The sequence below is a fragment of the Xyrauchen texanus genome, chromosome 14, assembly GCF_025860055.1.
Source record: "Xyrauchen texanus isolate HMW12.3.18 chromosome 14, RBS_HiC_50CHRs, whole genome shotgun sequence".
In the NCBI taxonomy this organism is placed as follows: Eukaryota; Metazoa; Chordata; class Actinopteri; order Cypriniformes; family Catostomidae; genus Xyrauchen; species Xyrauchen texanus.
This window is the reverse complement of record NC_068289.1, coordinates 2,123,729-2,147,399: the sequence shown is the minus strand read 5'-3', so window position 1 is coordinate 2,147,399 and position 23,671 is coordinate 2,123,729. Positions and strand designations below refer to the sequence as shown.

Here is a 23,671-nt window from a genome sequence, read left to right as displayed (position 1 = left end):
ACAATGGTGGTGACTGTGGGGATCGAACCAGCGACCTTCTGATTACCAGATTCCCAGTTATGTGCTTAGACCACCACTCCTATGGTGTCTCTGTACTGATATAACATAACATATATAACATAGTGCTCTGACCGTAGACAGTAGAGAATTTATAATATAACACAGAGACCGGACAATTATTTAAAACATTTTTTTTGGTATTCAATGTTGATGTGATTTTGATGGTAGCAGCCAGAATTGTTCAGATTGAAAATGTCTTTCAGTCAAATGATTTAATTGATGAATTGGACGTAATAAGTTAAGAAAAGATGCCCCTATAGAAGTTAAAAAACCAAAAATAATAACGCCACAAAAATCTAATTCAGAAGTAAATGCTGCCCCTTAATAAATAAGTTACAAGTAAAAAAAAGTTCACTTTTCAAAAGTGACTGTGAAGAAATAAAGCAATGACCCTTTCATGAACCCCAGCAGTTCTTCAGAGCTCACGTTGGACTCCAAGTCTGACCACCTGAATCTGAGGAGAACGTTAATGTGGCAGGACTGCAGCAGTGCCAGGGGCCTGTGAGTGTCACGCCACGCCAAGAGTCATCACAGAATCGGTCATTGTCCGGTTGGGATTATGATGAGAGAGGGAAACTTTGGCCACTCCACATAGTCTGGCCACATTGCTGGTAAGAAGTTCATAATAACAATATAAACTTTTAATAATGAATCGTTAATTTAACCTACAAAAGTCTTATGCACGTAAGATGGTTATTTATATCTTCAGCTTTAGTGTGTCAATAGGAAAAATACATTTTAGACAGATGGCATGGCCCCCACAGAGCCCCCCTCTGAACATCGAGCTAGTCTGGGATTTCATGATGATGCAGAAGCAACTGAGACAGCCGAAATACTATAAAAATCCTGTCTGTCCGGGTGTACCTTGGAGAATTGATGCTGTTTTGAAGGCAAAGTTGATCACACCAAATATTGCTTTAGCTTTTTTTTGTTTACTGGACTTTATATGACCAAATATAATGCCATAAATAGTTTATGGTCAATATTTAAAGACATTCTTACTATGCTAAATGTTTTCACATGTGTCTAAAACTTTTGCACAGTACTGAAATATAATATGTAGAAACATCGTTTTTTAACTATACTTTCAGAGGTTCATTTTGTCTTGTCATCGTTAATTTTTTTGTATAATTATTACATTTTCATTCCTTATACGTTATAAATTAGAGTCAGAATTTCACCCATCACCGTGTCCTAATCAGACACAACATCACATGTTATCATGCGTCCAAATTGACTGCATCACAACACAATCACAGCCTATAAGATAACATATTTTACGTTTAATGACCTTTCGGTGGAGCAGGATGTCTTTTGTGGCTAAATAGATTTCACTGTGGGTGGAGCTACCCAGCATGACACCGCAAAAACAGAAACCAAGCAACCGACAAAGGTCACGTCCACACTAATCCATTTTAATGGACCTTTTTTCAAATGATTGCAGGTAAATTTTGATAGCGGTGAGTTGGAGGTCACACAAATAAAATTTTTGCTTATTCATTTGCTCCTTTTACGATTTACTGTCACTGTCTTAACTGGTAATCAGAAGGTTGCTGGTTTGATCCCCACAGTCACCACCATTGTGTCCTTGAGTAAGGCACTTAACTCCAGGTTGTTCCGGGGGGATTGTCCCTGTAATAAGTGCACTGTAAGTCGCTTTGGATAAAAGCGTCTGCCAAATGCATAAATGTAAATGTAAAACTGCAAATATAAAAAAGTTTGCTAGATTTCTGCTGCTTAATAAGGCGAAAACGTGTCATCACAGTCTATGAAAATGGTCCATTTGAGAACTCGTTTTTAGTTTCCCAACGCCATCGTTTTCCAGAGTACGCAGTTATATTGTGCGTATTCGAAAGTCTCAGTTGTCAATGGAGGAAAAGGTCATTGTAGTGTGGATGAGAGGCCTAAACTTAGAAATGTTTTCAAATGAAAATTTGTTAATGTGCATGCGGCAGAATTGGCTCAATGTAGTCGTAGGTGGTATATTTTATTAAAACACAAACTCAGATTTACACAGATGTGATTGCTTTTATTGCTCACCGATGTATAGCATCACTACTGGTTATGACACCAAAGACCTATTGAAATGTATTCATCATATTGATGCAGAAATACGTTTTGGTCCATTGAGTTTATTATGACCTCACTAGCTTTCACTAGTCCCACTTAACAAAGCACTCAGGCATAATTGCAATGCAAGAACCTTGCGACATGAAAGTGCTGCAAACAGCAACCTGTATACACCTACACCATTCTGTGGGTTATTTGCTTTGGACAGTCTAGGGAATTGTTTGACGGTAAGGCAAAGGCATGGAAAATGGATAACATGCTTGTTTTGGTAACACTTGCATAGATAGACCACTGGCTCCATTGTATGCATGTAATCTTTGGTCCAACCCCCTCGTGCCAATAGTTTTCAGCATCATTTCAATGTGTCTTGAAGCCAGTCTTGGCGAAAGCCACCATCAGAATATTGTCAGTGACATCAGTGTTCAATTCCTTTTCAATGAGTTTGTACATACAGATCAACTCAACTGCTCAATAGCTGGAGAAGAAAACTTCTGTAGTCCTGAGTTTTTGTAACAAGCACCTATGAGGGAGGGATGAGAAAATATTTGATTGCCCGCAGGATTGCTCTGTGGTTTTTGTTGAAGTTTAAATATCTTCCACTCCCCATATTTTAGACCTCCTCTTGGAATGTGTTGAAACCAAACAGCATTGTATCTTTACCTCATCTGCCATAGGCTGACAACAAAAAAAAGGAACTGTTGCTCAAGCTGCATATTTCTCCCATGACTCTTTGCTCATCTCTTGGCAGTGATGATATGTTTCCTTACCAAAAAACACCCATAAATCAGATTAACAACCGAAAGACCACCAGTGTCGAAGTTTGATGCTGGCACGGGGATTTTGCAATGTTTGTTTGTGTTATATTTCTGTCATTCGCAGACTCTTGTATCAGTAACAAAAGCACTCATTGTGTAATCTCTTCAAAACTGAGCAAAACACAGATGGATTAGCGCTGTTAACATCCGTGCTTCGTAAACGTTGGCTTTAGTCCGAGTTAAATTAGGATTTACGCAGGCGAGAGCTGCTGGAAAAATAAGATGGGGCTTGGATTATCTCTGGCAGTGTGTCCCATTTCATCCATTTCCCTTTTTTCCAGCCTCTGTTGTTTTGTCATCATCACTGGTTGCAGATTGTTAATCTTCATGTGGCCTGGATAGGTCTTCATCCATTGGATTACAGGACTTATTGCAGGCGCTGACCAGGGTGTATGGTCAGAGAGGGCAGCTCTTTGCAGGTGCTATTGTGACGTCATAAATATCTTCTTTCTGAGAACTCCATTTGCCTTGAAGTTTGCTTTGTAGCAACCTTGTTTTTCATGGTGACCAATAGCAGTACAGGAATTTTTTTAAAGGGATAGTACACTCAAAAAGGACAATTCTGTCATCATTTACTCACTCGCTGACTTTCTAGCTTCATTCGGCAGAATGTAAGCCTCAGTCACCATTTACATTCACCACAACTTCTTTCCATGCAATAAAAGTTAAATGAGGCAAACATTTTGCCTAACATCTCCTCTCGGGTTCCACCATGAAAGAAAGTCATACAGGTTTGGAAGCATAATTTTCATTTTTGGGTGAACTATCCCTTTAATCCTTTGAAATGCATAATCTCTACCACAGCAGATTGTCACATTGGTTTACATGGGCTCTGTTGGACCTTTGTTACAGATTCTTGTGATTATGTTTGGAGCTTTGCATTGTCAGGCACCTGCCTATATTAAAGAGCTACTGCAGCCATACGACAACATTAGGAATCTGAGGTCTGATCAGGGTTTGCTGGTTGTTCCTCGCTCTAGGCTCAAGACAAAAGGAGACCTTTGTAACTCTTTCCCCTTGTACTTAAGATCTGTGGACATTTTTAAAAAGCAGCTAAAGACCCACTTGCTTAGACTTGCTTTTGTTTAAATATTGTTTTTATTCTGGTTGTCTGCATTTAACGTCTGTTACTCTTTTTAGTTTTTTTATATTTTATGGTGAAGCACTATTGTAAGGTGCCATATAAATAAAATGTTCTTACTTTACTTACTTTTGTCTTTCAAGCTATCATTCTCCGTAGGCAATTTACGCAATTATGCAGGCAGGTTTTTCTGCTGTGGGCTGTCTTGAAATCTCTTGTTCCTCCCAGACTGTGCAGTGGGCACTAATCACTAAGTAAAAAAGACACGGGCACTGACGCATCACCGCGCTGTGCTGGCACGGATCGTGCCCAGTCTCTTGGCTCCTCCTGCACCCTTCTCATCGCCAATGCCATGCCACTGAGACCGACATTATAGAGGGACTGCGCTTGGAAGGACTCGCTGTGTTAGAGTTCTGAATACACCACAAAGGAATTTAACCTGGCAGCATTCAAGAAAATATTTGACTTTTGATGTTTGCACACAATTAAATCTGCATCTTCTGCACTCATTTTGGGGGGAAATCTGCAGAATTCGGTGGAATGGATTTTAAATATGGTCAAATGTTGCTGAGTACTACATTCTTATTGGTAGCTGAAATCAAACCAGAATATCTAATAAACACGCCATGGGTGGCGAATTTGTACAGTAGAACTTGTGAATGACTGTGAGGAAATCTGCTGAGCTTACTCCAGTATTCTGATGGTGTAGATTTTGTATGGGTAACATGCCCATTAAACTGCACAAACAATCTATTGCCAAGAATCAGAAAGCAAATAGTTTACTGTCAGTCAAAACGTAATCAAAAACATCACCACATACATTTTCACACCTATTCATCTATAGTTGTTACTCGCTCATTAAGACACGGCACACGTCCCTCCCCGCAGAGAAACAGCAGGAATACGATCCACACGATTGCAGTTTTTGTTTTGTCTTGCTTTACCGACAGCTCTGCCTCCGCTATTTTCAGATGACCCTAATCAATCCCCAGATAACCGAGTCCTGGGCTTTCAAGAGCCCCATTAATTAGCCCTTTCGTTTCCTTCTGATTTGAAACCTTTAACGTCATGCTTTTGCAGTAAATAGAGTTTGAATTTTAAAACATGCACCTCATGGGTGCGACTTAAAGGGGAATATTTAATCATAGCCGTCTAAATGAGAGGATCATATTCTTTTAAGTGGTACCGGATGACTGCTAATGAGGATTTGTCGGGTCCCTGCAGAACCCTTTTTTCTTATTTGTTTTATTTGGTTTCTGTCTCATTACACTCCGAGGTCAAAGGGTGACTAAACTCGCCATTTTGGTTGTGGGAAGTAACAAATATATATAGGGAGGACCTGAGCAAGTTGTCTATGGTCTTTTAAATGTTATTAATGTATTCATGCATTATATAAATGTATTTATTACATATTTGGTGTAATAAAAATATGTTTGTATGTTACTTTTGACATTTTTTGTTGTTTCCTGAATATGTTTTGTGTTTAATAATGGCTAACGTTTAAATTTAGCTGAGAAGTGTTAATATATATATATATATATATATATATATAAAACTGTTTAATGGCAGGTTCCATTGTGACAACTTACCCCATATAATGTGACAGCATGCCCCGCTAACTTACAAGGTCAACATACTGTATGTTCATGAACTGTAACGTTTTGCCTTAGCAATATCGTATAACATTTACATTTACATTTATGCATTTGGCAGACGCTTTTATCCAAAGTGACTTACAGTGCACTTATTACAGGGACAATCCCCCCGGAGCAACCTGGAGTTAAGTGCCTTACTCAAGGACACAATGATGGTGACTGTGGGGATTGAACCAGCAACCTTCTGATTACCAGATTACCAGTTATGTGCTTAGACCGCTACACCACCACCACTCCATAAATATTCAATAGCTTATGTGTTGTCAAAATGTTAGGGTATGTGTCTATAAAATGACGTGTGACAACTAGCCTTGATCTCCTCTATATATTCCTTTCATGTGTGCTTTTGGTCAGTGTGTTTCATATAAGCATCCATAGAAGCAACGTGTGGGAATTGTTTCCTTTTGCAACTTTATTTGGGTCATCCGTAAGTTTGTTATACCTCATTAATGTCCACATTTGACATCGCCCGTAAACGTAGCTGCTAGAATGTTTCTAACACCTCATTTATCACCATCTTAATGTATTAATCTGCGTTCATTCAGTCAATATTCTATCATCTTCGACCAGCATCAGCTGCAATTTCTGTGAACTTGTGTTTATCTGTGTTGTGTGTTCGTGGGTCTCCTCTCTCCCAATTTTAGCGTGAGAGACACGTTGAGCCCCAGCAATCCCTGCATAACATAACTGACATATTAATTAACCCTCTGCTATGCTGTCAGTAGGAAATAAGGCATCACAGACTCACGAAGTCTGTTTTAGTTACTAGACTGACAGGCTTGGAATTAGGCATCCCTGCAGTCGCCATGTCACGTCCCTGCAGGTCAACCAGTCTTAGACCGGAGGAGGTAGCAATCACATCCACAATGTAGCGAATCAAAGAGGCTGCAAAATTAATGAGGGAATCAACGTCAAGCCATGGGGGAAAAGGCAACATAAAAGAACCGGAAATGAGAGGAAATAAGCCCTCACTAATACCTCATCTAAAGAGATTCCACCCAAGTGGGAGGTGTCTTTTGTCAAAGCGCTTCTGCCCTGGTAATTGTTTTTGACCTTCAACGTGATAATTTTTGTGACGAGAGTTCGTTTTCAGGCACTGTATATGGAACGGCAGTGCTGACGAGCTCAGAGATTTGTCAAAGTCCTTTTTGTATGATGTGTATGAGCTCCGCAAGGCCGTTGTTCAGTAGCGTACCTCTGTTTTATCAAGTGAATGAGCCTCACGGATGATCTCTTAACTGTCAGGGTTTCGAAAGGACTTGAGGCGCACGGCTTAGGCCAAAGAAAAGGATTTTAAACCCATGCATCGAGGGTCATTCAGAGGCAAGCTTCTCATTAGACGGGCTTTTAGCATGTGGGCTAGCCGTGATAGTGGGCCTTTTTGACCGTAGAATAAAGCTAGAGGTGATCCAACTGTGGAACGGGCTAAATCGGCTAAAACAGGCTTACTGAGCTTCCCATGGGGAGAAAGTCAAATTTAAAGGGATTGTATCATTATTATATAGCTACTTCTTACAAAGAATTTGAAGTAGGATTGATGCTATTATTGCTAAAAACCAACAAAAATAATATTTTGAGATTGTCAAACTTTAAAAAAAGTTCTAAATAATGATCCAAGAGACAGATATATTTGTTCTAGTTTATTGAGAACGGGCCTGTGATGCGTTGTTCCGTGCACACCTCTGCTGTCTACATACTTAGTACATACTTAGCATAAAAATCGGGGATTTCGTCAATTCAAAATAAACACAATACATAATAAAATTAGCGCTATTTTTCTCACTATTTTCATTTAACATAATATATGATGGAGTGGTGGTGGCGTAGTGGCTAAAGCACATAACTGGTAATCAGAAGGTTGCTGGTTTGATCCCCACAGTCACCACCATTGTGTCCTTGAGTAAGGCACTTAACTGGTCATCAGAAGGTTGCTGGTTGGATCCCCACAGTCACCACCATTGTGTCCTTGAGTAAGGCACTTAACTCCAGGTTGCTCCGGGGGGATTGTCCCTGTAATAAGTGCACTGTAAGTCACTTTGGATAAAAGCGTCTGCCAAATGCATAAATGTAAATGTAAATATGCAATCCTCTATTCAGATAAATTTGAATTATTACTCAATAAAACAAAAGTTAAAACACTTGTTTCTGTCTGTGTGTAGTACCTGCTACTCTAGGCCAGCATATCCTTCTGAAGGATCCCAGAGTTAAAGAGACAGTTCACCCAACATTTACTCATCCTCTATGCATCCCAGAGGTGTATGACTTTCTTTATTCTGCTGAAAACAATTGAAGAGTTTTAGAAGAATATCTCTGCTCTGTAGGTCCTCACAATGCAAGTGAATGGGTACCAACATTTTGAAGCTCCAAAAAGCACATAAAAAAGCACAAAATAATAACTTCAATCCAGAAGTAATCCAGTGGTTAAACCTATATCTTCAGAAGCTATATGATCGGTGTGAGTGAGAAAAAAATCAGTATTTAAGTCCTTTTATACTATACATTCTCCTCCCTGCCCAGCAGGTGGCGATATGCATGAAGAATTAAAATTGCCAAAAACATAAGAAGAAGAATGTAAAAGTAAACGTGGGGATTGCTCGTAAAAAAGGACTTAAAACGTTGATCTGTTTCTCACCCACACTTATCGTATAACTTCTGAAGACATGGATTAAACCACTGGAGTATTTCGGATTACACTTACGCTGCCTTTATGTGATTTTTGGACCTTTAAAAATCTGGTATCCATTCGCTTGCGTTGAGGATTGAGTTGAGCTTAAAAATTGTTCTAAATCTTTGTGTTCTGCAGAAGAAAGAAAGCCAAACACATCTGGAATGGCATGAGGGTGAGGGTGAGTTTTTGGGTGAACTATCCCTTTTAGAGAGAGCAGCTGAAGTCTGTTTTTTAACAAGGGTCCTATTTCATAGTAATGCAGACTTTGCCTGATATTGGGGCAGTGCTAACAACGTCCTACCCAATGCTTTTGTGAGGTAAAGTATATCTCATTTCACATTTTCACATGTTTAAATAAAAGTCTTAAAGGTACAGTAGAAAAAAAAGTGGGGAGGGGGGTATAATAATAGAAGATTTCATATGATATACCCTTTTAAAGTGCATTTAGCAAGATATAATTCTTTAAAGCACTCCACATGTAATGTTATTAAAATCTGTAACGTGTGCCTTGAAATTGAAGGCACACTTCAGAGGGAGCTATTTTTGAACTAATGAAGCATTGCCAGTGATTGACTTAGAATTCAGCCTTTGAGAAAGCTGCGGACCAGATCTCTTGGCAGAGCTCGAAATTTTAATGGAAGCACACCAGCAATCAGCGGCCTGACTGGATCCCAGTGACAGAACATGTGGCCTCAGCTTTCAGATGTGTAATTAAGGTATACGGTCTGTGAGTCCAAAGGGAACGTTCAGAACTCCTATCATGTACTGTACCTCAGATGTACATCATTGTATTAGCATTTAGATTTGTTTACAGATTTCTGTAAAACCAATTTAAACTGCCAAACATGTCATTTTTTATTTGAGTTTAAATCACCCCAGCAATTTAATTTTTTTTTACTGTATATTTTTGAATTGATTTATTCAGTATGGTGTCTGGCTCATAACATTCCCTGGTGATAATTGTTGTTATTCCCTGCTAATAATTAATGTGAAATTATGTTATCGTTTCCAAATGTGTGTCTTTATGACAAAGACCCACAGCTGTTCTGTCAGACCTCACTGAAACTCAAAGAACGACATCTGAGCTTTGAAGTTTCTGTCCTGGGACAGACCTGCACTGTTCCAGGTACGCTGTGTGTACTGAAGGGATTCCTTGAATTCATGAATATAATTAAGTGTATTTAAATTAAACATAAATGTACAAGTATGAAAGTAATGGACTTTGTAATGCTTTTACAACACACAAGAGACAAATGAGACCTCAAAGTGATTAATATTCAGTTTTTTTCTCTCCCTACTTTTCATTGAATTATTTTGTTGAAAGACACCTTTGTTGAATGTCTTCTTTTGTGTTCATAAATTTAATGGCATTTAATGGCAAGGACTGTATTTAACTTTGAAACAAATTTGTTAAGTGGATAGCTTTAGGTTTAAAGTGTGTCTGTTTATCAGCATTTCATTGGCAAAATACACTCCCCATTAGTGGACAATTACTCTTTAATATCTTTCGGACAGTCTTGAGTGTTTATGGCATTGGGTTAATTTAATTTGTGTGCACGCTTACTCCAACACTGACTTGCACTGCCAAAACGAGACTTACAGGAAACACAATCTCTTATATTGAGATGCAAACTTTTATTGTGGCATAAACAGCCGCTGGAGCACCAAAATAAATAAACAGGCCGTAAAGGTCGCTCATGTTATGAAATTATGTTTACGATTGCTTGGAAGGCAATCATGTTGAAACGGTTTTAATCTATTTTGATTTTGCTAATAGAATCATGTTATTGATTATTTGTGCCCTTCACCATTTTACGTCCAAATGTATGATGACCTTGCTTATTTTATATCCTCACAAAATATGACCAAAACTTTAAACATCCCTCTCTTCGCTAATTACTACACATTCATATTGAGGCCTCTGTCCCTTTCTCCCTTTCTTCCCACTATAGAAATCTTTGCTGAAGCCAAAGAACAGTTGGTTGACCACATCCAGCACTGGGGTTTCATGCCCAGTAAGGAAGATTACCTCAGAGCACTATGCCAAGCAGATGTCCTCGTTTCCAAGGGCAAGCATAAGTTTTTTGGAGTAGCGATGTGAGTTTCAGCTGGTGTCTGTCACAAAAAAAAAAACAACATTTCTAAACAAAAACTCACTTTGATATTATGCTATTCGACTACACACTTATAACCAGAGATGTTGCAACGGGGTAGGCAAACCAGGCAATTGCCTGGGGCCCCAAGTTGGAAGGGGGCCCCCTCAAGAACCGCTGATTACATTGGACCACAGCAACGACAACATGGAACCACCTTCAATTATTTGATGGTACAAGACCCTGCAATGACACGTCCAGAACCCCCCTAAAGGGGCCCCCATGCTACGAGCTTGCTGTCAAAAGTTTCGTAGTTTCAGAGCTGCTATTAAATGACGGACCATGAAGCGGATTTACCCGTCCGGGCATATTAAAAGGAAACGAAAGCATGAGGAGGAGGAAAAGGGCCTTTCTGCCTGGGGCCCCCAGAGTCTCTAGAAACGCCCCTGTTTATAACAGAGATATTACTTGCTTTGAGGAAGGTAAACAACACTCTTATTTACTTATTTTAATGTGCTCTTTTAAGTGTTTTATCCATAGTAATGTTTGTATTGTACTACACATATTAAGAGGGGAAACTTGTGATATGGCTAATATGAATTTAATGGAAGACCTTTATTTTATCTACAGTACAGTCTCAGTGGACAGTGCAAGTAAACCATAATACTACAATAGTAGTCCTTTGTACTGCTCAAAATAAAACTTTAAACTCAAAAAGAGGATTCAATAACTATAGTAAATGGTCTGCACTTATATAGTGCTTTTTTTAATCTTAGAGGTCACCAAAGCGCTTTACACTGTATCCCAATCACCCATTCACACTCACACTCCAATGGCGATGACGATGGTGCCATCCATTTAGGATTGGGAGCAACTTGGGGTTCAGTGTCGTGCCCAAGGACACTTCGGCATGTGGAGTCGTGTGGGCCGGGAATCAAACCGCCAACCCTGTGATTAGCATGTGATGTGATGTTCAAGCTTTTGTTAGGCTAAAATAGGTCCGCCACAGCACCAGTAAAAACAAAACCCAACACAAGCTCACAAACTAGAGAACACAATCTCAAAATGTCTTACAAAACTGAAGAGTTTAAATTGAAGAACGGATGCATTTCTATACCCAGCCTTATTTATTTGAACTTGAATACTCTATCCCTTTAATGCACAGAGAATCTGATTTTACAGTATGCCACCTGACTGTTAATATTTATTAAGACGCATAGTAAACATAATATTTAGTATAGGAATGGTTCCGGCAGTTTTGACATCGCTTATTCATGGTAACCCCCATTCGTTTATGTATATTTGAGAACTGCGGTCTAAAGATCAGTACCAAATCAGCTTAAAGATCTGTGACAATTAAGATGAAATTGTAAGACAAAGGCACATCTGTTTCTGTTCAATGAAACAACGAAATTTCGACTCTAATATAGTAAAACAAATTCCATCATACCAGGTTTTCGGTTATCACAGAATGAGTAAATACCGAAGATTACCTTGAAAATGTCATTCTCCATGTCATGTTCTTGGCTTAATTGAAAAGTTGCTTTCAATCCCAGAGGCCTGTCCTTTTCCTCTGGGGTGATGTCACAGTGTGGAGGGTACCGAATGTGTGCTGGAGGAACCTTTGAAAGCACCACCATTGATGTGTGAAGAATCAATATCTTCAGTCACCTGTGCTTCACTTTTAAAAGTTGTTAGAAAATGCCGAAGGTAGAATGAAGGGAACTATATCAGAGGTTCCTGGAGTCCATCAGGCCTCATTCTATACATATAAGAGATCATCTTTAAGGGATTGTTCACCCAAAAATAATTTACTCACCTAGGATCACTTACCATCATTGAGTATTTTGAGCCATAATATGCATTGATTAAGTGGAAACATCCTCCACTGTGCGAGGTAACAGTTTAGACTTGTGTTTCCTTTGGGACTCTTACTACACAGAGCTGAGGTTGTTCTCAATTTCATGAGATCAAAGTCTATTCGACAGGAGGGATAAAGAGATTCCTCAGCTGTGTGTGTTTTCAATTATGCCCTTAGGCAATGTGTGTGATCAAACACCTGCTGTCTGCTCGACTTAATAATGTTTAAATTCCTAAAAACATCCAGTTGTGATAGAGACATATAAGGGGTATTAATACTTACTTAGTCAAGAGCTCTGTTTTATTCACAAATAAAAGGGTATCCACGGGTCCTTAAAAAGTATTAAAAAGCCTTAAATTCTGTTTTAAAAATGTAAGGGCATAAAAAGTCTTATATATCTTAACACAGAAAATAATGATACAATATTGTTCACGGAAGTCTTAATATTGTTGACTGAAAGACGAGAGACGCTGCTGCTGAGTTAAGCTGCGTTCACGCTGCCGGCTACTTTATCGCTGCATGTCGCCAGTGGCGGGCGGTTCGGTCGCTAGTGGTGTGTGTGGAGAGTCTGAACAACACTGTTTCTTTAAAATTAATTTTATTTTTCAAATATGAGGATCACGTGAGCTCTACCATCTTCTCTCACATTGGCTGTCGCTCCCGAAAGTCGCTCTTCATTTGCATAAAGTTAAACATTTCTCAACTTTGTCGTGTTGCTGGTCACGCCCACATCCAGTCGCCAACGGTCGCCGTCGCTCGTGTTGTCAGAAGTCGCGAGCTCTCGTTGACAATGAATGAGATGAGGTCGTTTTGTCGCTGCGTGCCGCTGGCTGTGTGAACGCAGCTTTAAAGTGCCGCAATTATGTAAATTGAATGCCATCAGTCACCTTTACTCACTAGCAATCACACACATTTTTTTTTGTCTGCTGATATGTGCATGAGAATCAATAATCTGCTTTTTGAGCGTGCGATACACTGCTGTTTAAATCCTTTTTGCATTGTAAAGATAGCTACAGATGGTGTTCAACATGTAGCGTTACCAAACGACCAGCTAAATTGCTGTTTTCAATGCTTGCGCACGTATACATTTACATTAATGCATTTGGCAGACATTTATGCGTTAAGCGACTTACAGTGCACTTATTACAGGGACAATCCCCCCGGAGCAACCTGGAGTTAAGTGTCTTACTCAAGGACACAATGGTGGTGGCTGTGGGGATCGAACCAGCAACCTTCTGATTACCAGATTACCAGTTATGTGCTTAGACCACTACACCACCACCACTCCACCACATATACACATCTACAGCCAAGTGAGCTGAGGAATAATCAAATGAACATATTCAAAAAGTTATTAAGTAATTATTGCTGTTTATTTATATGTATTAAGAAATTGTTGCATATAATTAAATGCAATTTAACACCATTTTTTTTTTTTTTCAATTAAATATGCAATTTTAATCTTATTACTTTGTCCAAATTATTCTTGTTTTGGGGGATTAACAACACCCTTTTAAGATGTCTGAGAATATTAAATATCATCAAAAGGCAAATAAAAACAAAATATATATATATTTATATATACAGTAGTTCAACTAACACGTTGACCTCGCTTTTTAATGACTAACAAATGTACAAGTTTTAAATCATTTTTGGCATTAAATGTCTTAAAAAGTCATTTCATATCCTTAATATACCCACAAAATAAACACAAAATGTTTTATTAAATTATTTGAAATTCAAATCATTTTCTCATTGCTTTATTTATTGTTATTTGCTCATTGTTTTGTTTGCTATAGAACACAACGGGAGTTTTGCATGTCCAAGTTGCAGCTCACAAAATGAGAAAAGCACTATAAAAATGATCATAAATATAATCTATGCTTTTTCTTGTATTTTGAAATAATTCGATGTCAGGTGATGGATTTGTGTGAAGAACAGGTCCAACTTTAAGTCTTTCAGCAATAACATTTACATTTACATTAATGCATTTGGCAGATGCTTTTATCCAAAGTGACTTACAGTGCACTTATTACAGGGACAATCCCCCCCCGGAGCAACCTGGAGTTAAGTGCCTTACTCAAGGACACAATGGTGGTGACTGCGGGGATTGAACCAGTGACCTTCTGATTAACAGTTACGTGCTTTAGCCCACTACGCCACCACCACTACTCCAATAATCACGGCAGTTTGTTAAAGACCGATTACAGCAGCGAAACTTTCAAACTACGGTTGCCGAATTCACAGTGTGATCAGTCTGGCAGCGAGCTAGAAAGGATTGATTACATGAGAAAGAGGCCGGATTGCATGCAGTACCTAAGAACTTCACCTTCCCAAGGAGCGTTTTCAACGATCAGTCCTTGCGCCTCATTGGTCGGCTCCACGCCAAGCAAAGGGACTTTTCTGTGTTCCATCCTCGTTATCGTGGAAATTAGCCTAATCTGATTAATTGTCAGCAAACGCCCATCCGTGCCCTGCAGAAAAACAGTAAGGCAGCCAAGCAGAATGATCGCCTAATTATATTTGAGATGAAAAGCCTGATAAGCATTTGCACGCTCACACATTAACTGCATTGACATGGAACTGACCCTAATGGGTTTCATACGATGGGCTGTCATAGACTCCAACAGTGCCACTGTGATTTAATGTGTTCCCTGTGAATTTGATCAGAGAAGGGGATGTTGACATTGCAGAGTAGGTAATACTACACTAAACCTTCACTGTCTGGTGTTTGCTTAAGGACAGTGACTGTTTATCTTTGTGGCGAAATTTAGCAAGGCGATGTGTTCGCTTTATTGCTATTCATAAAGGGATAGCTCACCCAAAAATGACAATTCTTTGATCATTTACTACCCATATGACTTTCTTTCTGTGAACACAATAGGAGCTGTTTGGCAGAATGTTAAGGAGAGACAGCCTCAGTTACCTTTTCCATGTATGGAAATATGATGCAATGGTGAAAGTGAGGCTTGTCAGTCTCCTTTTGTGTTCCACAGAAAGAAAGGTAGTCATATGGGTTTGGCGCAACACGAGGGTGAGTAAATTATGACAGAATTTTCATATTTGGGTGAACTGTCCCTTGAAGTGTCTAATGATCTCAAAAAAACAAAGAACACTGTATATAGATATATATGTGGTTTTCTTATGTCATAGATCTGATTACTTATACCGTATAAGCAGTGTATGAGTGTCCATTAAATATGTAGTGATACAAACCACTGTCAATCACAGCTTAACGACCCTGTACCATTTTCGTAGATCCACAGGATTGTTTGAGAAGATTTGTCCCATTGCTCAATCAGAACCTTGATATTTCAGGCCTGAATGGCAGAGGGCTAATCGGATATTAAAATATGCATGGTTTTAGCATGGGAAATGAGATGAGGATCTGATGGTGAAGGGAGAGATGGATAGAATCATTAAATAGTAATACTCATTCTACAAAATATTTAAACAGCAGGTCATTTCCACTGCCAGCTATAGGGGTTTAAATGAGTTGAATCAGTTGGGAGCAAAGTTTGCCCTAGATTGAACTCTTTGATGTATTAAAGCGTGAGAGAGTGTGCAAAGCTGTGCCGTAGTTATGAGGTAGGATCACAATACATATATGTATATACTATATATGTAAGCGCAGCGTAGTTCTAGCGGGAAGACTAGCAGCTGTACATCATGTGCGGGGTAACCCAGCCAATCACACGTTAGCCATTGCTTTATAAGTCTGCTCACAATTACGTTGCTGTTTCAGTGTGCTAACACGGCAACCTCCACCACCCCACCACCACCTGTTGAGTCCCGTCCTGCACGGGGGTAGGCTCCTCGCCCCTGCCTCCTATCTCTGGCAGGATATGACAGTTCCAAATACTACAACTTCAGACCGCCAGACGCCAAAGAGAGACATGTTTTATATTCAACAAATAAATGCCATGTTAAATCTCACTCAAGTCTGCGAGTCTTCCTGATAGAAATGAAATAATGTCTTCAAATGTTTGCTCTGGTGAATGTACTTGATATTGACCACGGTGTAGTCCAGAGTGCTGGAAGGTGGTAAGAAAATGTTGTTCACATATTCCCAACTATGTTTTGGTTTGTTGTTAGCTAAGAACTTATGAGCTATGGTGTGGTTTCAGAAATTGCTCATTGGGGAATTGGCCCCAACTCATTTCAGTACTACTAATGAAGTTGAACCTTAAATGACATAAATATTCTCTTTTGGGCTAGAAGCAGTCCATTGTGGTTGCTACTCCTGTGTCCAAAAGCGTTGGTATATCCTGACATATTCCCTGGTAAAGACAGAATTTCTCCTCTCATTTGCATGATTTGCCATTGATGATAAAACTAGCTCAATTTCATATGCAAAAGAAGATTCATTGACATAATTGGCAAAGCTGATATGTTTGACGTATGTATATAATGACTTATTCATCTTAAAGCACAATAGAAGAATTTGCCATAAACCATTCTGGCATTTTTATATAAATAAATAAATATAACTACGGTTCAATAATGTACAACATCACCCAGCATGGTGTCGGCTGCATTTTTAATGTTGAAAGTGCCTATCTCATCTGCTGTTTGAGGTTTCAGGCTTATCAAATATGTATTTTCCTCTCGTAGCAACATATCTGTATTCAACACCTGAACAGCTGTGTCAGAGATTACAAGGCTTTTGCAAGCATCCACAATTAGTCAGGTAAAACATGTTTATTTCACTGTAAAGCAATGCCCCTGTAACACAGTTAAAGGATGGGCAAGGAGGAGGCGAGAACCGGCTTTTCAATATAAATGATAATTTAATTAAACTCAAACTCAAACCAAAAGCACAAACATAAACACACATGACGGACATGCCCGTAATTCTCTCTGTCTCGAACCGTCGTCACTGGCCGCCTTTATTCGTCGCGCGCCTCATCAGGCCGATTGGGGACCGGGCGCACGATATTCCGACCCGGCCCCGCCCCCCTCCGCTCCACAGCCCCCAAAATACTTTGTTAGTGCTGGTTGGAGCTTTTAAGTCACACTATACAGCAAAATACCCCCCGCTTCCACTCCATCTCTCCCTGTATCCTAGGTGAACATCAGTTCTCCTGGGACAATCTGGGCGATGGTTTCAGGTCTCTCCTAAGTGCAGACAGTGACATGATTTTAACAAATGAGCACAGGTTATGACGTGATCCCAAGAAATATATTATTATTTAAAATCCAGCAAGTGCAAACTCCCCTTTTTAATGACCACCATCAACATAAATGTTTCAATCTTTCTGCTTATGTGGTGACTCAAATGCCCTCATATGCAGCAAAAAAACAAATAAAAAAATAAAATACATTGTGGTTAACGGGGGAAAAAAGAACCAAGTAAAAATAAACAATCCAAAAACCTGCGACCGCTTTCATGTCGCGCATAGGCGGGCCCACCTCATATTTCGGTTGGTATCCATTTTTATCCTTTGTGCTAAAGTACTCCAGCCTGGAACTCTGGAATCTTTGGTTCCCACTCCGACAGAGCGGCAGCCAAGTTGTGGTTTGAAACCTTGTGGGCTTTCGCTCTACCTGAGGTTGCCAGGTTGTGACAAAGTTCCCCCGAGGCTCAGTAAAGGTTGATGCAAGGCTTCCCCAGGACTGCGGTTGAATCTAAATACGGTTCTTTTATTTTCCTTGCATTGCAGATCTGGCTGTGCATTACAGTTGGGAACCCGCTGCATAATTAAGGGGGCCTAGTAACCAGCTATTTATATGTGTTTGCAAAATTCAGAAACTGGGCAAACTAACAATGGCCTGTCAGATTTTCCAGAAAGATGTAAGTGTCTGCTTTCACATCGCAGTAATGCCACAATCACTCGGCCCACTTCAGGCCTGCCAGCATATGTGTTATTAAAAGAGGCTTTTATTGCAGAAGTTGTTAAAGAATTCCTTCTTTATTATCAGGCATTCTCTCCACATAGCTGAGGACTCGCTGACATTATTATTTTACATGCATCGATTTTTCAGGTGCACTGGGCATAGAATATGAATTAAAGGCTCAAATATAATAACGTTGCCGGCTCTTGCATGAAAACAAAGTTAGTCACATTACTCATCATTAACCTGTTGATACGCAATCGCTCGCACTCGGGAGTGACGTCACTCTTTTTACATTTACAATATAATTTAACGTCTATAAATGTAATTAATGTTAACTAATGATACATCTTTTCAAAGGTCTAAGGGTTCAACATTGGATCTCTGTTTCACGATAGTAATCCTCCAGAAACAGCGATTGAGTTATTTGTGCAGGAGAACAAATGAAACATGCGATATCAAAACGGGACTTTTATTATGAAAACACGATCAGATGAATCCAGTTCAACACACTTGAGTCAATCGTCCATGACAAGCGTTCATTAAAAACATCCAATCGCACTTTTTGTCCATTAAAGTACTATAAACTTCAGCTTCTCTAACTTTAAAAAATAACAACATATATTAATTCTGAAACTCAGGAAATAAAGCCCAAAGTGTCTCTTTCAAAAGATACCACAACTGTGTCCAAACTCCAAAGGGTCCCGTAAATACAACCATTTCAGTTCAGGTTATTTTCATGGTTTGTGCTCAAAAAGGGGGCGTATCAACAGGTTAAGTAGGAGTGCTTCCATTTCAGGTCAAATAAATTATACCAATATCTTACATCCATGTGTAAAATATTTCAAATTTTACGGGATAAGTAATATTTTTGTGTGCCTTGTGTGTGGTATTATTGTGACAAGGGCAAACAATTACCTGTCCTCATCGGGCAGGAGTAAAATTCCATAAAAAGATCAAACTTTTATTTCACAAATAAAAATACAAAAATATACTTCCAAACATTGATTAAGTGTGGCTCCATATCCTTTTGTCTGGGTCATACGCATCTTTAAAACACAATGTGCTGACTAACCAGCACTCCATTTAACTTTCTCCAGCCTTCATCATTTCAAAACTATTCCAAAAGATCAAAAGTTTCCAAACTTGTATCTGCTTGTTCGTTCAAATTGGCTTATGTTGTTCTTATAAGAACAATATATACTTCCAGTGACCAGTATGAGGGAGTGTGAGAGCGATGACACCAAATTTAACACACCTGCTCCCCATTCACACCTGAGACCTTGTAACACAAACAAGTCACATGACACCGGGGAGGGAAAATGGCTAATTGGGCCCAATTTGGACATTTTCACTTAGGGGTGTACTCACTTTTGTTGCCAGCGGTTTAGACATTAATGGCTGTGTGTTGAGTTATTTTGAGGGGACAGCAAATGTACACTGTTATACAAGCTGTACACTCACTACTTTACATTGTAGCAAAGTGTCATTTCTTCAGTGTGGTCACATGAAAAGATATAATCAAATATTTACAAAAATGTGAGGGGTGTACTCACTTTTGTTGCCAGTGGTTTAGACATTAATGGCTGTGTGTTAAGTTATTTTGAGGGGACAGCAAATTTACACTGTTATACAAGCTGATGTTTTGATAATGGATGGTTTCTTTAAAGCTGCTTTGAAACGATGTGTGTTGTGAAACGTGCTATACAAATGAAAATGACTTGACTGGATAATGGAGTTATCAATGTACACACTTTCTGTAAAATCCAGAATTCTCTGCATGAACAGGTGATGTGATTTCCCTCATTTTTATTGAGCTCAAAGGAACACCTTGACTTACATAATTGATGACAAGCAGATGAATGCGATTGACCTATTTGCACCTAAACAGAGTCAGTGAGAAAACTCTGTGTCAAATGCATTTGCCATCTACTCTTGGCTGACCTGAGGTCAGAACCTAATGACGCCATAAAGTCTATAACCTGCCCTTTCTGTAGTCGCAAAATGTCACCCCACTTGTAAAAACTTAATAGCAACCTCTATAAAACTCTGTGCACATTGAACCATTTCAAGGAGGTTAGACTTTTGGATGTTAAGAAATAATGTAAAATCGATGATAAGATACGTGGAATACCAGGGTGGCATCTGTCACCATTGTCATTTATAAGAGGTTTGCTGTAAGAGGAACAGAATTCAGAGCAGCGGCTAACAGCACACAATCATCACGGCCTCCTCTGAAACCAGCAGAAGGATTTAGGAAATGGAAAATGGAAATGGGACTTTAATGAGCACATTCAAGTTCTGACTTGAGCAAACTTTAGTGGTCATAGAACAATTTAGGCATGACTGTCACCAAATTAGCAGTGATTTCATTAATGTCTTGATATATGTATACAGAATGGATTTATTAGTTTATCAGTATTTTCACAGATAACTTTAAATAATAAAGGGAATAATATTTCACAATATCTTCTAGGTCAGCTAAATAATTCTTGACGTTTCACTCCTGACTTGCCCCTAAAATCTCTCGTCTTTTTGAACGTGGAATTTTGTCAGATCAAAATGATTATTCCTATGAAATGCCCTTTTTATCTCTAAAAGACTTGGGGCATAATTTCGAATACTTTATCCTGTACAAGTAGCGATGAATATTCCTTTTGATTCAAAGACATATGAGCGTGTTGAATACACTTTAAAGGATTAGTTCGCCCAAAAATTACATATTTAATGTAAAAACATTTACATACCCTCATGTTGTTCCAAACCTGTATAACACTTGACAATCGTTGAATAACGACTTAAAGGGACAGTTCACCCAAAAATGAAAATTCTCTCATCATTTACTCACCCTCAGGCCATCCAGATGTGTATGACTTACTGTCTTCTGCAGAACTCAAACAGAGATTTCTAGAAGAATATTTCAGCTCTGTTGATCCAAACAATGCAGGTGAATGGTGACCAGAACTTTGAAGCTACAAAAATCACATAAAGGCAGCATAAAAGTAATCCATAAGACTGTGGTTAAGAAGTGGTTAAATCCATGTCATCAGGAGTGATATGATATGGGTGAGAAACCACAATATTAATTTGTCTTTTTTATTATAAATCTCCACTTTCACATTCTTTCACATTTTGAAAGTAAAAGTGAAAGTGGAGATCTGTTTTCTCACCAGCACCTATTGTATCACTTCTAAAGATTTAAGCAGTGCAGTCATATGGATTACTTTTATGCTGCCTTTGTGTGATTTTTGGAGCTTCAAAGCTCTGGTCACCATTCACCTGCATTTTTTGGATCTACAGAGCTGAGATATTCTTCTAATGTTCGATTTGCTCCTCATATGGCTTTAGAAGACCTAGAAAACAGCACACAAGTCGTATGGAATAATTTTATGAGGCTTTAATAACCTTGAAGCTTTCAAGCTTCAAAAAGTATGCAGTCGCATATTGTACAGTAATTGCATGGATAAGAGCGTCCAAATAGTATTACATTTTTAAGAATTTATCCTTTGTGTTCCACGGAAGAAAGTCATACAGGTTCGATATGGGTTTTGGGTGAGTAAATAATGAAAGAATTTATGAAAGTCCCTATTTAGATTAAAAGGTGTTGATTGGAGACATTTTTAAAGTGGATTATCAACATGAAAAGGTAGCATTAATTTCATGCACCAGCAGAACGCTTGGCTCTGCTCGCCTGCCCTTTCCTTCGCTACTTTACTCTAAATTCAAAAGCTGAAGAAAGGAAGGAAAAGCACCTTCAGTGAAGGGTGAATGTTTCCTGGGAAATAAGATTTGTTGGGGTCAGACTGCATGAAGAGGCTTTTATTTTCCTCTTTATGTACTGCTGGATGCCAGTTTATTTATTTTCACACTGTCCAATTATACCCTTACCAACAGGGATGTGTACTACTATTTGTGGTTGTACAATACGGTTGTATGATAATATAATTCTTTTGTTTCCCCACACAAAACACAAATCACAGGACGGTACAAAATCATGGGTGAGTGTTTTCCCTTTGCTTGGATTCACAAAATGAAGGATTATTTTTAATCATTTTCATAATATTTCATTTATGCACAAATATAAAACACATACATACTGTAGCAATATTTACCTTCATATATATTTACTAAAATAATTATAATTATTCTAATGATTACACAAATAAATAGTTGAATCAGAGTTTTGAATCAGTTTATTGTAATGTATGAATGATCTTTTCACAACACACTAAAGCAGCTTTACAGAAATACAAATGTGTGTGTGTATACAAGGTCAAAAACAAGGTCAAAAATTTCGGGTTTTACTATCCTTATGGGGACATTTGGTACCCACAAAGTGATAAATACACGCCACACACACACACACACACACACACACACACACACACACACTCATATACACTCTCACACACACACACACACACACACACAAATACACTCACACACACACACACTCACTCTCACTCACTCACACTTACACACACACACATACACACAAACACACACACTCACTCACACACACACTCACTCACACTTACACACACACTCACACGCACACACACACACTTACACACACACACACACACACACACACACACACACACACACACACACACACATGTTGTGTTTCCATGTTTTATGGGGACTTTCCATAGACATAATGGTTTTTGTACTGTACAAACTTTATATTCTATCCCCTAAACCTAACCCTACCCCTAAACCTAACCCTCACAGAAAACATTCTGCATTTTTACATTTTCAAAAAACATAATTTAGTATGATTTATAAGCTGTTTTCCTCATGGGGGCCGACAAAATGTCCCCACAAGGTCAAAAATTTCGGGTTTTACTATCCTTATGGGGACATTTGGTCCCCACAAAGTGATAAATACACGCTCACACACTCACACACTCACACACACACACACTACTGTGCAAAAGTCTTAGGCACATAAGATGCTTCCAAAAAACATTTGTCTTAAGATGGTTATATATATATTTTCAGCTTTAGTGTGTCAATATGAAATAAACATTTTAGACTCCCAAACATTACTTTAGTGAATAGAATAAAAGAACAGAGAGCCCTTCAAAAAAAAATGGCATGGTCCCCCACAGAGCCCCCCACTGAATAGTGAGTCATATTTATTGATAAACACAGACTTTTTGCAATTCACAAAGCTTTTGGATGACTGTTAGGGCCTGAATAAAATGTACGAGTTATATTGGCTACTTTGTGGTGATTTGAAGGTTATTAATGTCATTATTTGAGCTTGTTAGTAACTTCAATGTCCAACATGCGGTATCGGATTTGGATCTGGCTCATCGGACAGATACCTTATCCAAGTAAAAACACCATTATCAGACCTGATACCATTCCAGGTATCGGATCGGTGCCATCCATATTATAAATAGGCCTGAGTTTTGCGACTGCAATGAACGTGATGGATTATAATGGTATAGAAGGTCACTAATGTACTGTGCAGCTAGGCCGTTCATAGCTTTGTAAGTAATTAGCAGAATTTGAATAGTGATAT

General features: G+C 38.8%; 1 pseudogene; it reads left to right on the top strand.

The window, feature by feature from the left end:
* LOC127655013 (glycosyltransferase-like domain-containing protein 1) overlaps positions 1-17,469 on the top strand; it is a 38,547-nt pseudogene extending 21,078 nt beyond the window's left edge.
* Positions 17,470-23,671: the final 6,202 nt, after the last annotated feature.